Source organism: Rana temporaria, chromosome 5, assembly GCF_905171775.1.
Source record: "Rana temporaria chromosome 5, aRanTem1.1, whole genome shotgun sequence".
NCBI classification, from domain to species: Eukaryota; Metazoa; Chordata; class Amphibia; order Anura; family Ranidae; genus Rana; species Rana temporaria.
Window position 1 is genome coordinate 298224064 of NC_053493.1, and position 15257 is coordinate 298239320.

Below are 15257 nucleotides of genomic sequence, written 5' to 3' on the forward strand. Positions count from 1 at the left end.
TTGGTTCAAATCATACCTTGCAAACCTGACAGAATACATTTCCCTTGGTCATTGCAAATCAAATTCACACAGTTACTTGCTGAGTTCCCCAGGGGTCAGTTCTTGGCCCCATTCTTTTTATCCTTTACCTCACCCCTCTTGGTCAAATTATTAATCGTCACAAAATTTTATTTCACTTTTATGCTGATGACACACAGCTATGTGTTAATGCAACAGCTGAAACTCCATCTTCACAGTCATCCCTATCAGTACTCACCACCTGTCTGGAGGAGATAAAGGTATGGATGGAGCACAACTTTCTTCATCTCAATAACTCCAAAACTGAAGTCATCATGATTGGCACTCCTTACCAGACCAAATCATTATCCATACCCAGTATTAATTTTTCTGGTTCAAATATTCCCCTTTCATCAACAGTCACAAATCTTGGTGTAAAAGTGGACTCCCAACTCACTTTTGAAGCTCATATAAACTACTTATGCAAGACCTCTTTTTACCACCTCCATAATATTTCTAAACTTCGTTCCATTCTTTCCCTTTCTGATGCTGAAAATCTGGTCCATGCCTTTGTCTCCTCCAGACTGGACTATTGTAACGCACTCAAGGGAGGGGGGGAGCACGACACTCCACACAAGGGAGAAAGCCTTGCATTACTGTGTGGAGTTACAGACAGAAGAACAGGAAGTGAGGATTTCTCAGAAGAAATAAGGACATTTAAAAGCAAAATCGAAGGATGAGGTAAGTGAAGGAGGACTGCACTAAGGTAAAGGAAGCTATTTAGGGAAATAAAATTGTACCTTTGCAACCCCTTTAAAGAACTTCTCAAAACACAACACACACAAACCTTCTTCATATACCAAGAACTAGATTGAGGACAATGGGAGACAGGGCATTTTGTGCAGCTGCCCCATGCCTATGGAATTCCCTACCTGACACGTTGAGGGCCCCTCAATCTGTTAATTGTTTTAAAAAAGGTCTTAAGACATTTATTTTTTCCTAAAGCCTTTAGGACCAGATTCACGTAGATGAGCGGCGGCGTAACGTATCGTAGATACGTTACACCGCTGGAATTTTTCATCGCAAGTGCCTGATTCACCAAGCACTTGCGATGAAAACCTACGCCGGCGGCCTCAGGCGCAAGGCGGGCCAATTCAAATAGGCGTGTGCCATTTAAATTAGGCGCGCTCCCGCGCCGGACCTACCGCGCATTCTCTGTTTCCGAACTCCCGCCGTGCTTTGCGCGAAGTGATGTCATTTTTTCGAACGGCGACGCGCGTAGCGTAATTTATTAAGTTTCGACGTGGGAACGACGGCCATACTTTAGACAGCAATACGATTGCTGTGTAAGGTTATGGCACCAAAAAAAAGACTAACTTTGCGACGGGAAACTAGACTCTCGGCGACGTAGCGAACGCGAAAAACCGTCGTGGATCGCCGTAACTCCTTATTTGCATATCCGACGCTGGTTTACGACACAAACTCCCCCTAGCGGCAGCCGCAGTATTACATCTTAAGATCCGACAGTGTAAAACAATTACACCTGTCGGATCTTATAGCTATCTATGCGTAACTGATTCTATGAATCAGTCGCATAGATAGAACAACAGGACGGCGTATCGGGAGATACGCCGTCGTATCTGCTCTGTGAATCTGGCCCTTAGTTCCTTTTAGGCCTCGTACACACGGGCAAACATGTCCGATGAAAACGGTCCACCGGACATATTTCTGTATGATGGCTGTACACACCATCATACAGAAATCCGCGCGTACACGATACGCGGTGACGAGGCCGCGCCGTCGCCATGACGATGACGCGGCGACGTGCGCGGCCCTGGAAGTTCAATGCTTCCACGCATGCGTCAAAGTGATTCGACGCATACGAGGGATGGCGGCCGCTCGGACATGTACGCTAAGTCTGTACAGACGACCGAACATGTCCGACGGACAGGTTTCCAGCGGACATGTTTCTTAGCATGCTAAGAAAATTTTGTCCGCTGGGAAACAGTTTGCTGGACAAATGTCCGCTGGAAAATGGTACGCTAGGCCCTACACACGACCGAACTTGTCCACTGAAAAGAGCCCGCGGACCAGTTTCAGCAGACATGTTCGGTCGTGTGTACGGGGCCTTAGAAGTTTGTTTTTATTGTATAAATTGCTTATTTTTATTTTTGTAGCCCTTTGAAATGTTTTGATGTAAAGGGCGTTATAAATAAAATGTATTTTCTTTATCGTACATCACGGGACACAGAGCAGCATAGCCATTACATATGGGTTATATAGCGCACCTTCAGGTGATGGACACTGGCACTCTCCGACAGGAAGTTCCCTCCCTATATAACCCCCACCCATAGTGGGAGTACCTCAGTTTTTTCGCCAGTGTCTTAGGTGTTGGTGCACATTGAAGAGCTCTGCCTATAGTTGTCCTCTGGACCAGGGCAAGCCGACCGGATCCGTCCAAGGTGCTTCATAGCCAAAGTGGACGGTACCCGGGCCCCCAGGTCCTGGAGGGGGTTTTGCCTATAACGCTTCTCCTTTGTGGGAGCTGGACTCTGGGTTCCAGGACTGGTTTCCTGCAACCAAGTAATTCCTGTTGCCAGCAGTGCTATATAGGTCCAGGAGTGTGATGTTCCTAATCTGGACCCCGGTCCCTGAAAGTCTATGACGATACCCACGTTTTAGGGGGAAGATTGGGCCTCTTGCATGTCAATACCCTGCGGCGTGGAGAAGGTAAGAGGGGGCCTGCGGAACTTGGTTTGTCAGCAGGCCCCCACAGGGGACTCTGGGTTTAGCCCACTTTATGCCTCTGTGCATGGGCGCCTCATTCCACAAAGTCTGATTGACAGGATGGTTTCTATGTACCCATTAATGGTTCCCCTGGCTGGTTCTGGTAGACGGCTGCATGACCATAAGGTTTAAAGGAAATAGCTGCTATTGCGCTAGGGGGGTCACTTTTGTAGTATGGAGGTCTTACCATCCGCGCAGCTACAGGTGTCCCCCGGTAAACCTGTTCGGGTGTCTCTCCCCTGCAGCTCCACGTGGGTCCCTGCTTCCTCCAGCAGCGTCCGGAACGGGCGCGCGCGCGCGGTGTAAATAGACGCGGCGACGCTGCGTGGGGGAGGCGGAGTTTCAGGGCGGTCCCTCTTCCTGCTCTGAGAGCCTATATTAGGCTGGCAGTCGATCTGGGTCGCCGTGGGACATGGAGCAGCGGCGCTGTTGGCTGCTCGGAAAGCAGAGGGTTGGAACACCTAGTAGTTTTCGAAGGGAGAGTGACACCCGGTGGTGATTTTGGTGAAGTACACTTTTCTATAGAGCCTGCGGCTCAATTCTTTATTAAAGGCCGGTGTACCTGCAGCAGTCTGAGCCTTGCTACCCACGGCTCTATCCCAGACCAGCATAAAAGGTGGCTTTACTTAGCTCATTTAGTGTGAGTTACAAGCCCTTGGGGCATTGTATTGTCCATCTTCATTAGGTTATGGGAAGTTTATTTATTTAACAGTACCCTAACCTATTAATTTTTTGACACTTTTTTTCAAGGGGTGTTTTTTTCTCTGCTGATTAAAACAGTCAGTTGTGTTTAGCGGAGTACCTTGGGTTTGTATAGATGGCTCCTAAGGGCGCGGGAAGCACCAAAAATGCTAAAGCTACAAAAAAGCAGAAGGGTTCCCCATCGGGTTCGGAGGATCTTGGCCAGGCCTCTGCAGTGCCTTCCTCCCCGGACAGACCAGAGGTCGTTGACCCAGTTGAGCCATTGGGGTTGCTAGGTGCTACGGCTGGCCCTACCCAACCAACTCCCTCCTTTGTTACGGAGGAGATGTTAGCCGCCACCTTGGGTGGATTTGAGCGGAGGATGACTGCTTTATTAGCCGCCTCATTACCCGGGAAGAAACGGACTAGGTCCCCTTCCCCTAGGGTTGACTCTCCAGATGAGGAGGTCCTTTCCCAAGAAGAAATAGATTTCTTGGCGGAGCAGGGGGACGACCCCCTGGAACAGGGTTCGGAGGAATCCACAATAGAGGAACCGTTCTCAGCCTCTCAGGCAGAGAGACTATGGATCCAGTCCCTAGCGGACATGGTACGGACGGCATTTAAATTACCCCTGCCTGAACCCCAGGCTACCGTATCCTCCCTTGGTTCCTTAAAAGCTCCTCAGTCCAATGCGGTTTTTCCGGTCCATCTCTTACTGAGGGACCTAATCTTTCAGGATTGGGCCAAACCAGATAGGATTTTTTTCAGTTTTATATCCTTTAGAAGAAAGTTTTTCTAAAAAATGGACTGTCCCTACTGTGGACGCAGCCATTTCGTGCGTTAACAAGTCCTTGACGTGTCCAGTAGACAACATTCACATGTTCAAGGATCCTGTCGATAAAAGGCTTGAAACTCTGCTAAAATCCTCCTTTGCCACCGCAGGTGCTGTAGTGCAACCAGCTGTAGCTGCCATTGGAGTATGCCAGGCATTGAAGGACCAGGCCAAACAGGTTCTAAGAGACCTTCCGGCACAACAGGCTCAGGACTTGGCTGATCTGCCTAGGGCGTTATGCTTTGCCGTAGATGCCATTAACTACTTACCCCCCGGACCATATTGCTGGTCAAAGACCAGAGCACTTTTTGCGATTCGGGACTGCGACGCTTTAACTGACAATTGCGCGGTCGTGCGACGTGGCTCCCAAACAAAATTGGCGTCCTTTTTTTCCCACAAATAGAGCTTTCTTTTGATGGTATTTGATCACCTCTGCGGTTTTTATTTTTTGCGCCATAAACAAAAATAGAGCGACAATTTTGAAAAAAAATAATATTTTTTACATTTTGCTGTAATAAATATCCCCCAAAAATATATAAAAAAAATTTTTTTTTCCTTAGTTTAGGCCGATACGTATTCTTCTACATATTTTTCGTAAAAAAATCGCAATAAGCGTTTATTGATTGGTTTGCGCAAAAGTTATAGCGTTTACAAAATAGGGGGTATTTTTATGGCATTTTTATTAATATATTTTTTTTACTAGTAATGGCGGCGATCAGCGATTTTTTTTCGTTACTGCGACATTATGGCCGACACTTCGGACACTTTTGACAAATTTTTGGGACCATTGGCATTTTTATAGCGATCAGTGCTATAAAAATGCATTAGATTACTATAAAAATGCCACTGGCAGTGAAGGGGTTAACACTAGGGGGCGGGGAAGGGGTTAAGTATGCCTGGGTGTGTTCTTACTGTGGGGGGGGGGTGGCCTCACTAGGGGAAACACTGATCTTCTGTTCATACATTGTATGAACAGAAAATCAGCATTTCCCCCGCTGACAGGACCGAGAGCTGTGTGTTTACACACACAGCTCCCGGTCCCCGCTCTGTAACGAGCGATCGCGTGTGCCCGGCGGCGATCGCGCACACGCACGGGAGTCGGGGGCGAGCGGGGGGCGCGCGCGCGCCTCCTAGTGGCGGCTATACGATAGGACGTATAGCTACGGGCTTTCGCCCAGGAGAGCCGACCTGCCGCCGTATAATGACGGTGGCTGGTCAGCTAGTGGTTAAGGACTCCATCCAGCAAGCTTCTCGGCTATCCTTATTTCTGGTTCATATGAGAAGGCTTTTATGGCTAAAAAACTGGTCTGCAGAGACTCCCTGTAAGAAACTCTTAACTGGTTTTTCGTTCCAGGGGGAAAGGTTGTTTGGAGACGATCTGGATAAGTATATTCAGAAGATTTCCAGCGGCAAGAGCACTCTCTTGCCTGTTAAAAAGAGGTTTCGAGGGCCAACCTTTAAGCGCCCAAACTCTCCAGGTCCAGGACCCTCACCCTCCAGGCAGTATCGACGGCCTGCTGGCCGTTCACCCGCAAACAGATCGCAAGGGCAAGCTTCGGGTAACAAGAAGCCGTGGTTTCGCAAACCAGTTAAGGCTGCCCCTAAAGCGAATCTGTGAAGGGACGCCCCCACTCTCTCGGGTGGGGGGAAGACTCCGCTTTTTCTCGGAGCTTTGGGAGGCCAGAATCTCCGACCAATGGGTTCTGTCCTCAGTAGCTCAGGGGTACAAGCTGGAGTTTTTGGGGGTTCCCCCTCCTCACTTCCAGGAGTCCAGGCTCCCAAGCGATCCAAAGAAAGGGGTCTCGCTTCTAGCAGCCCTAGATCGCCTCTTAAATCAACGAGTGATTATGGAAGTACCATCTCAGGAGCGCGGACAAGGATTTTATTCAAATCTATTTATAGTCCCAAAACCCAACGGCGATGTAAGACCAATATTGGATCTAAAAACCCTGAACCGTTATTTAAGGGTTCGCTCCTTCCGTATGGAGTCCATTCGTTCGGTGATGGCCGCCCTACAGGGGAAAGAATTTCTCGCATCCATCGACATCAAGGATGCATACCTGCACGTTCCAATCTACCCCGGCCATTTCAAGTACCTCCGGTTTGCCCTAGGCCATCGGCATTTTCAATTTATGGCCTTGCCCTTCGGGCTAGCCACGGCTCCCCGGGTCTTCACCAAAATTTTGGCCCCGGTGTTGGCCAACCTAAGATCCCAGGGGATCCTGGTTATGGCTTATCTAGACGATCTACTAGTCGTCGATCTCTCAGCAGCCAGCCTAAATCAGGCAGTTTGCTTAGTGGTAAATTATCTAGAATCCCTTGGTTGGGTTCTAAATCAGGACAAGTCGGCCTTGCAGCCCACAAGAAGGTTGGAGTATCTTGGGTTAATTCTAGATACTATGCAGCAGAAGGTCTTTCTTCCCCAGTCCAAGGTGGATTCTATAAAGGAATTGGTCCAGGTGGTTCTAAGCAGCGCAAGGCCAACAGTTCGCCTGTGTATGCGCCTCTTGGGCAAGCTAGTGGCCACCTTCGAGGCGGTGCCCTACGCCCAAATCCACTCTCGAAAACTGCAGAGAGCAATTCTCGCAGCCTGGGACAAGAGAATCCAGGCCCTGGATCTTCCCATATCCCTGTCACAGGCAGCTCGTCAGAGTCTGTGCTGGTGGCTGGTCCCACAAAACCTTTTGAAAGGAAGGTCGTTCAGTCCCGTTTCATGGAGGATTGTGACTACAGACGCGAGTCTATTGGGGTGGGGCGCAGTTCTGGAAGGATTGACCCAGCAAGGGAAGTGGTCAAGAGCAGAATCGGTTCTATCGATAAATGTTCTGGAAATACGAGCAGCCCGGTTGGCTCTAGTTGCATGGACGGATGTATTACAGGACTCCCCTGTGAGGATACAGTCCGACAACGCCACGGCTGTGGCCTACATAAACCACCAGGGCGGCACCAGAAGTCAAGCAGCCCAGAAGGAGGTGGACCGGATCTTTGCTTGGGCAGAGACCCATGTTCCCTGCATCTCAGCAGTGTTTATCCCCGGGGTGGACAATTGGCAGGCGGATTTCCTCAGCCGCCAACAGATGTCTCCGGGAGAATGGTCCCTCCATCCCGAAGTATTTCAGGCCATCTGCATGAGATGGGGAGTCCCGGAGGTGGACATAATGGCCTCAAGATTCAATACGAAATTGACCAGGTTCGTGTCTCGGACAAGGGATCCATTGGCCTACGGGACGGACGCCCTGGTATGTCCTTGGCATCAGTTTGCACTGATCTACGCCTTCCCTCCGTTGCGGATGCTGCCCCGTCTTCTTCTCAGAATTCAGGTGGAGCACAAGCCAACGATTCTAGTAGCCCCCGCGTGGCCCCGGAGGCCTTGGTACTCCTTAATAATAAGGATGGCAGTAGAAGAACCTTGGGTCCTCCCGTTAAGGCCGGACCTCCTATCACAAGGACCGTTCTTCCATCCTGCCTTACAGGCCCTAAATTTGACGGCCTGGCGGCTGAATCCCTAATTCTTAGGAACAGGGGCCTCTCTGGTCGGGTCATTCCCACCCTGATTAATGCAAGAAAGCCAGTCTCTAGGCTTATATACTATAGGGTGTGGAAGGCTTACATTACATGGTGCGAGGCTAAGAAATGGCATCCCTGCAAGTATGTCATTGGGAGGATCTTGGAATTCCTACAATTAGGAGTAGAAAAGGGTCTGGCCTCTCACTCCTTAATGAAATCTTTTTTGCAAGGGGTTGTTCGGATTAACCCTCCAATTAAAGCTCCCCTGTATCCTTGGGATCTAAATTTGGTTCTGTCGGCCTTGCAAAGCCAGCCCTTTGAACCACTGTCTGAAATCCCGCTGGTCTTGTTGACTAGGAAACTAGTTTTTCTGGTCTCTATGGCTTCCGCCAGAAGGGTATCAGAACTGGCAGCCTTGTCATGCAAGACACCTTATTTGATTGTACATAAGGACAGGGTCGTTCTTCGGCCACATCCGTCCTTCCTTCCGAAGGTGGTATCTAGCTTTCATTTAAATCAGGACTTGATTCTTCGGTCTTTTTTTTTTTTTTTTCCTAAACCTTCCTCAAAGAAGGAGAGACTCCTGCATTCCTTAGATGTGGTCAGGGCCGTTAAGATTTATTTAAAGGCCACAGCCCAGATTCGCAAGACTGAAGTCTTATTTATTCTGCCGGAAGGACCTAAAGGTCAGGCAGCGTCTTAAGCCACCATTTCCAAGTGGATTAGACAAGTGATTGTACAGGCCTACGTTCTGAAGGGGAAGAGCCCGCCTTTGTCGATCAAGGCTCATTCCACAAGAGCTGTGAGCGCCTCTTGTGCAGCGTATCACCAGGTCTCCATGGCCCAAGTCTGCAAGGCAGCGACCTGGTCGTCGGTTCATACGTTTGCTAAATTTTATCAAATGGACGTTAGGAGGAACGCTGATTCAGCCTTCGGGCAGGCGGTTCTGCAGGCCGCAGTATAGGATCCTCTTGTCCTATGGCACCCGCTGTTTTTTTCTTTGCCTGGTTGCTTTCCCTCCCCTCATTTGCATTGCTTGGGGACATCCCATATGTAATGGCTATGCTGCTCTGTGTCCCGTGATGTACGATAAAGAAAAAGGGATTTTTAATAACAGCTTACCTGTAAAATCCTTTTCTTGTAGTACATCACGGGACACAGAGCTCCCACCCCTCTTATGGGGAATTTTGGGATGCATATTGCTTGCTACAAAACTGAGGTACTCCCACTATGGGTGGGGGTTATATAGGGAGGGAACTTCCTGTCGGAAAGTGCCAGTGTCCATCACCTGAAGGTGCGCTATATAACCCATATGTAATGGCTATGCTGCTCTGTGTCCCGTGATGTACTACAAGAAAAGGATTTTACAGGTAAGCTGTTATTAAAAATCCCTTTATTATTATTAGTATTATTTATAGTGATGTTCTGAAATGGAACCATTGACATCTGCTCTCACTCACCTGCATTTGCTTTTGCCACAGTTTAGAGCTGCAAGCAGCATTGAGGTCTATAGAACTTTAAACTCTTTAAAACATTACAAAAAAATACACTAAATGCTGTAATTTAGCACAAATTACCAGCATGCTTTATCCACTAGCTTATGAAGTATATAACTCTTCATTACCAGGTCATTTTTCATTATTCAGTGCTGTGATAGTTTGAATAAACCCATTCATAAAACACTGTGCCCAGAATATTTTTTTAAATATTTTTTTAAAATGTATAGAGGCTTTTTTGATGCTATTTAAGGACCATTGGGTTTTCTTGTTTTAATGTATAAGGGCCCTTTCACACGGGGCGGATCAGTAATGATCCGCCCCGTGAACCTCCGCTTGCTTAGCGGGGATCGATTCGCTGATCCCCGCTGAGCCGGCGGATGACAGGGCGGTCCCCGCACACGGTGCAGACACCGCCCTGTCTTTTCTCCGCTCTCCCCTATGGGGGGATCGGATGAACATGGACCGTATGTCCGTGTTCACCCGATCCAATCCACAGACGTAAGGAAAAATAGGGTTTTCCTCCGTCTGCAGAATCAGAGCATTGTGGAAGTGGGCGAGATCGGGTGTCAGCGGATGTTCATCCGCTGTCACCCACGCTCTCATAGGGACCAATGTATGTCCCTTTTTCATCCGCACACGGATGGATGAAAAAGCGAAAATACGGTCCGCAGGTGTGAAAGGGGCCTAAAAACTTTGAAAACAATGTTAATTTCCTTAATTTCTTTTATAAAATATACAGTATCAAATATATAGCCTTTCCTCATACATTTCAATACAATATGTAAACTGCTACATTTCTTTAATTAAAACAAAATACTGCAGATATAATGTATATTATTAAGTCTGTGTACAAACAATGATATATACAGTATCTCACAAAAGTGAGTACACTCGTCAACATTTTTGTAAATATTTTATTATATATTTTCATGTGACAACACTGAAGAAATTACACTTTGCTATAATGTAAAGTACTGAGTGTACAACTTGTATAACTGAGTACATTTTCTGTCCCCTCAAAATAACTCCACACACAGCCCTTAATGTCTAAAAGAGATGTATGGGTTTCTTTTCTTTTTATTATTTATACTTACCTAGGTGGATGCAGCATTGGTTCGATGCTGCATCTGTCCCCCAGTGCCTTTGCACTGAAAACATAGCGATCAAACATCGCCGATCACTCGGTTTTCCCAGCTTCGTGAGCAGAGACCTGCAGACTGTCCTTCACAGCTCTCTGCTCTTCTCCCTCCTCGCACATTGGAGCGCTGAGCTGTGGAGGGGGCGGATTGGCTTTCTCAGGCTCCCAGCGACTCGCTGAGAGCCTGAGACCAGTGCCTGTCTGGACTGATATTCATGACATTAGCAGAGAGCAGACTTCAGTCACAGTTGTACAAAATGAATTACACTCCTGTGATCCATAAGAGAAGCCCAGCCAAACAAACTTTGGCTATATTTCTCCTTTAATGCCTAAACCTCTGGCAACTAAAGTGAGTACACCCCTAAGTGAAAATGTCTAAATTGGGCCCAATTAGCCATTTTCCCTCCTTGTGTCATGTAACTCATTAGTGGTCTCACGTGTGAATGGGGAGCAGGTGTGGTCTGGGGCTGCATAAGTGCTACCGGTGCTGGGGAGCTACAGTTATTTGAGGGAACTAAAAATGCCAACATGTACTGTGACATACTGAGGTAGACAATGATCCTCTCCCTTCAAAGACTGAGATGCAGGGCAGTATTTCAACATAACAACCCCAAACGCACCTCCAAGACGACCACTGCCTTGCTAAAGAAGCTGAGGGTAAAGTTGATGGACTGGCCAAGCTCTAACATCAACCAGCTCCATGATGTCATCATGGAAGAGTGAAAGAGGACTCCAGTGGCAACCTCTGAAGCTCTGGTGAACTCCATGCCCAAGAGGGTTAAGGCAGTGCTGAAAAATAATGGTGGCCACACAAAATATTGACACGTTGGGCCCAATTTGGACATTTTCACTTAGAGTTGTACTCAATTTAGTTGCCAGCATGTTTAGACATTCATGGCTGTGTGTGAGTTATTTTGAGGGGAAATTGACACTGTTATACAAGCTGTACACTCACTACTTTACATTGTGGCAAAGTGTCATTTCTTCAGTGTTGTCACATGAAAAGATATAATAAAATATTTACAAAAATGTAAGGGGTACACTCATTTTTGTGAGATACTGTATATCAAAAATTATTAACAAAATTATTGCACAGATATAAACACACAAACTGCTGGCAACAACACAATAGCATGGATTGTAAGATAACAGAATAAAAACAAAATGTTGCAGCACTAAACAATACAATATACAATCTATATGAAGTCTATATTTTATCCATGGTGAAAAATAGTGCAGATTCAATTAATCAGAAACCTTCATGGTGTGCATCCAATGTGAATGAATGTGACAAATTAATATATCGATCACCCAGGTGCGCCTCCACCAGAAAATGTACGAATTGTTTACTTACCAGAAACCGTAGACTCCAAATTATAAGAGACAGAAGCGCTGTATGCAAGCCCAAGACAGGGAATCCAATTCTTCTACCCTCTTTTTATAATAAGGGTAGTGTCATGGCTAGTAATGAGGATCACTCCATGATAATGACCATGGGAGATACTGTCAATGGAAAACATCCACATGTACACTGTAAGACACTTGCCAAACTGAACCTTCGGCTTTTTCCCCGGGCATGCACGGTGACCTCTAATGGCAACAAAACTCTGCATTTCCTGTCCACCTTAACGTCATATCCTTGTGGCAACTTTTTGTTTTTATAATGGTATTATACACTGCTCAAAAAAATTAAAGGATCACTTTTGAATCAGAACTCCTGGGCTATTGATCTGGTCAGTTAAGTAGCAGAGGGCAGGGGTGTATACAGAGGGGGAGGGGTGTATACAGAGGGGCTTGTTAATCAGTTTCAGCTGCTTTGCTGTCAATTGAAATTAACAACAGGTGCACCAGATGGGCAACAATGAGATGACCTCCAAAACAGGAATGTTTTTTCAGGTAGAGGTGTCTGACATTTTTTTTCCCTACTCATCTTTTCTGACTGTTTTTTCACTAGCTTTGCATTTGGCTAGGGTCAGTGTCACTACTGGTAGCACGAGGCGATACTTGGACCCTATAAAGGTTGCACAGGCAGTCCAACTCCTCCAGGATGGCACATCAATATGTGTCATTGCCAGAAGGTTTGCCGTGTCTCCCAGCACAGTCTCAAGAGCATGGGGTCAGTGATAGTCTGGGGAGGCATATCCATGGAGTGACGCACAGACCTCTACAGGCTGCACAAAATGGCACCCTGACTTCCATTAGGTATCGGGATGAAATCCTTGGACCCAATTTCAGACCCTACGCTGGTGCAGTGGGTCCTGGGTTCCTCCTGGTGCTCGACAATGCCCGGCCTTGTGTGGCGAGAGCATGCAGCCAGTTCCTGGAGGATGAAGAAATTGATACCATTGAATGGCGCCCACACTCACCTGACCTAAATCCAAAAGAAAACCTCTGGGACATTATGTTTCGGTCCATCCGGTGCTGCCAGGTTGCACCTCAGTCTGTTCAGGAGCTCAGTGATGCTCTTAACCAGATCTGGGCGGAAATACCCCAGGACGCCATCCGTCGTCTCATTAGGAGCATGCCCTGATGTTGTCAGGCATGCATACAAGCACTTGGGGGCCATACAAACTACTGAGGACCATTTTGAGTTGTTGCAATGAAATTTCAGCAAAATGCACTAGCTTGCTTCATAACTTTTTCACTTTGATTTTTGGGGTGTCTTTGAATTCAGCCCTCTGTAGGTGGATAATTTTCATTTCCATCAAATGATGTGCCACTTTCATTCCTAACACATTACCCAGTCAATATCAGTATAGATATCCAGCATGAGATTTTTGCCCGTTGAGATCTGATATGTTTTCAAAGTGTTCCTTTAATTTTTTTGAGCAGTGTATTTATGAGCTCTAATGTTCTGACTAAAATAACCCCTATTGCTATATACATTTGCTAAGAGGCATGGTGAGACTTATTGGCACATATCTTTTGGAATTAAAGTTGTTTATTTATCAAATTATTTCCTACATACCAGCATGTTTTAGCATTTTTCAAACTACACCCCAAAGCACATTCTGCTACCCCTCCTGAGAATGGGCATACCACTCATGTAAGACTTTTTGCTGACTAGGTGCATAGGGGGGCCCAAAATCCATGGTGAACCTTCAGGCTTTTAAAGGGAATAAATTATGCATCTGATTCCCTAACTCAGGGCTCAAAATTTCAAGTCCTGAGCTACTAGCCAGGCCTCAAGGCGTACTCGCCACCAGTTGCCCCGCCAAACCCCTACCATGTCCCGCCCCCTAATCCCGCCCCTAGACACGCCCTCATAAATCTTTATCCGTGCCCAAAAATGCAGCCTGCCCATGTCTACCAATGCAGCATGTGTGCCCAGTGCAGCAGAATGTCCCCAATGCAGCAAAATGTCCCCACTTTGCAGCCAGAGTTCCCCCCCCCAAATTTTAGCCAGAGTTCCCCCCCCCCAAATTTTAGCCAGAGTTCCCCCCCCCAAATTTTAGCCAGAGTTCCCCCCCCCAAATTTTAGCCAGAGTTCCCCCCCCCCAAATTTTAGCCAGAGTTCCCCCCCCCAAATTTTAGCCAGAGTTCCCCCCCCCCAAATTTTAGCCAGAGTTCCCCCCCCCCCCCCAAATTTTAGCCAGAGTTCCCCCCCCCCAAATTTTAGCCAGAGTTCCCCCCCCCCAAATTTTAGCCAGAGTTCCCCCCCCCCCAAATTTTAGCCAGAGTTCCCCCCCAAATTGCAGCCAGAGTTCCCCCACAAATTGCAGCCAGAGTTCCCCCACAATTGCAGCCAGAGTTCCCCCACAATGCAGCCTACCTGTGCTGGGTAGGAGAGGAGCTGGAGCCGCCACCGCCTGGTTGTTCAAACCGCGGGCAACATAAAAGCTTTCAATTCAATAGCTGTGTTCCCTGCCGCGCGCGTCATATACAGCCCCTCCCCACTTGTCTGGGAAACTTTGAGACAGATCACGCGCGTGGTGGGGAACACAGCTATTGAATTGAAAGCTGTAATGTTCCCTGCGCTCTGAACAACCGGACGGCGGCGGCGACTCTACCCTTTGAGAACCAACAGACCACACTAAGTGCAGTTGGGGGCTCTCAATCCCAGCTGTCACTACCGTGTTTCCCCGAAAATAAGCCTGGGTCTTGTATACATTTTGGCAACAAAAGACGCAGTAGGGCTTATTTTCGGGGAAGGTCTTAACATGTAATGTGATGTTTTTTCTCCCCCACTCTTTCCCTGCCTGACAGGAATCCCTAGTTGAACATAGTTAAAATGCTTGTATAATCCACTCTATTTTATATGAGTGTTTCTGTAATATAATTGTGCCAGTTACCTTTGTTTATAGCACCGCTCTGCACTTCTGTGACCCACCAGAGCTCTCTTACCTGCAATTATATTACAGAAACACACACATTGTACATTATATACTACTGTAATAGGGTGGATTATAGGATTTAACAAGCATTTTAAACTAGGGCTTATTTTCGGGGTAGGGCTTATATTGCAGCCCTCCTGGAAAATAGCGATAGGTCTTATTCTTGGGGTAAGTCTTATTTTCGGGGAAACACTGTAGCAGCTAGGGTCCCCATTGATGATCCGGAATGCATTGGCAAGGTTCCTGATCATGTGATCAGTATGTCACCTTTAGGCTCAGATGCACATCAGCAGTGCCATTGGTTTAAAGCTGTAATTATCTGATTATACAAAGAAAAATCATAAGGGATTAGTTAAGCAAATTAATCATAGAGTTATTGCCAAGTTAAAAAGGAAGTAAATCCTCTTAAAGTTTTCCTAAAAAAAAAAAAAACCCTGCAAGAGAAAGGAATAATGAGCTAGTATGCATAGCTTACTAGCTCA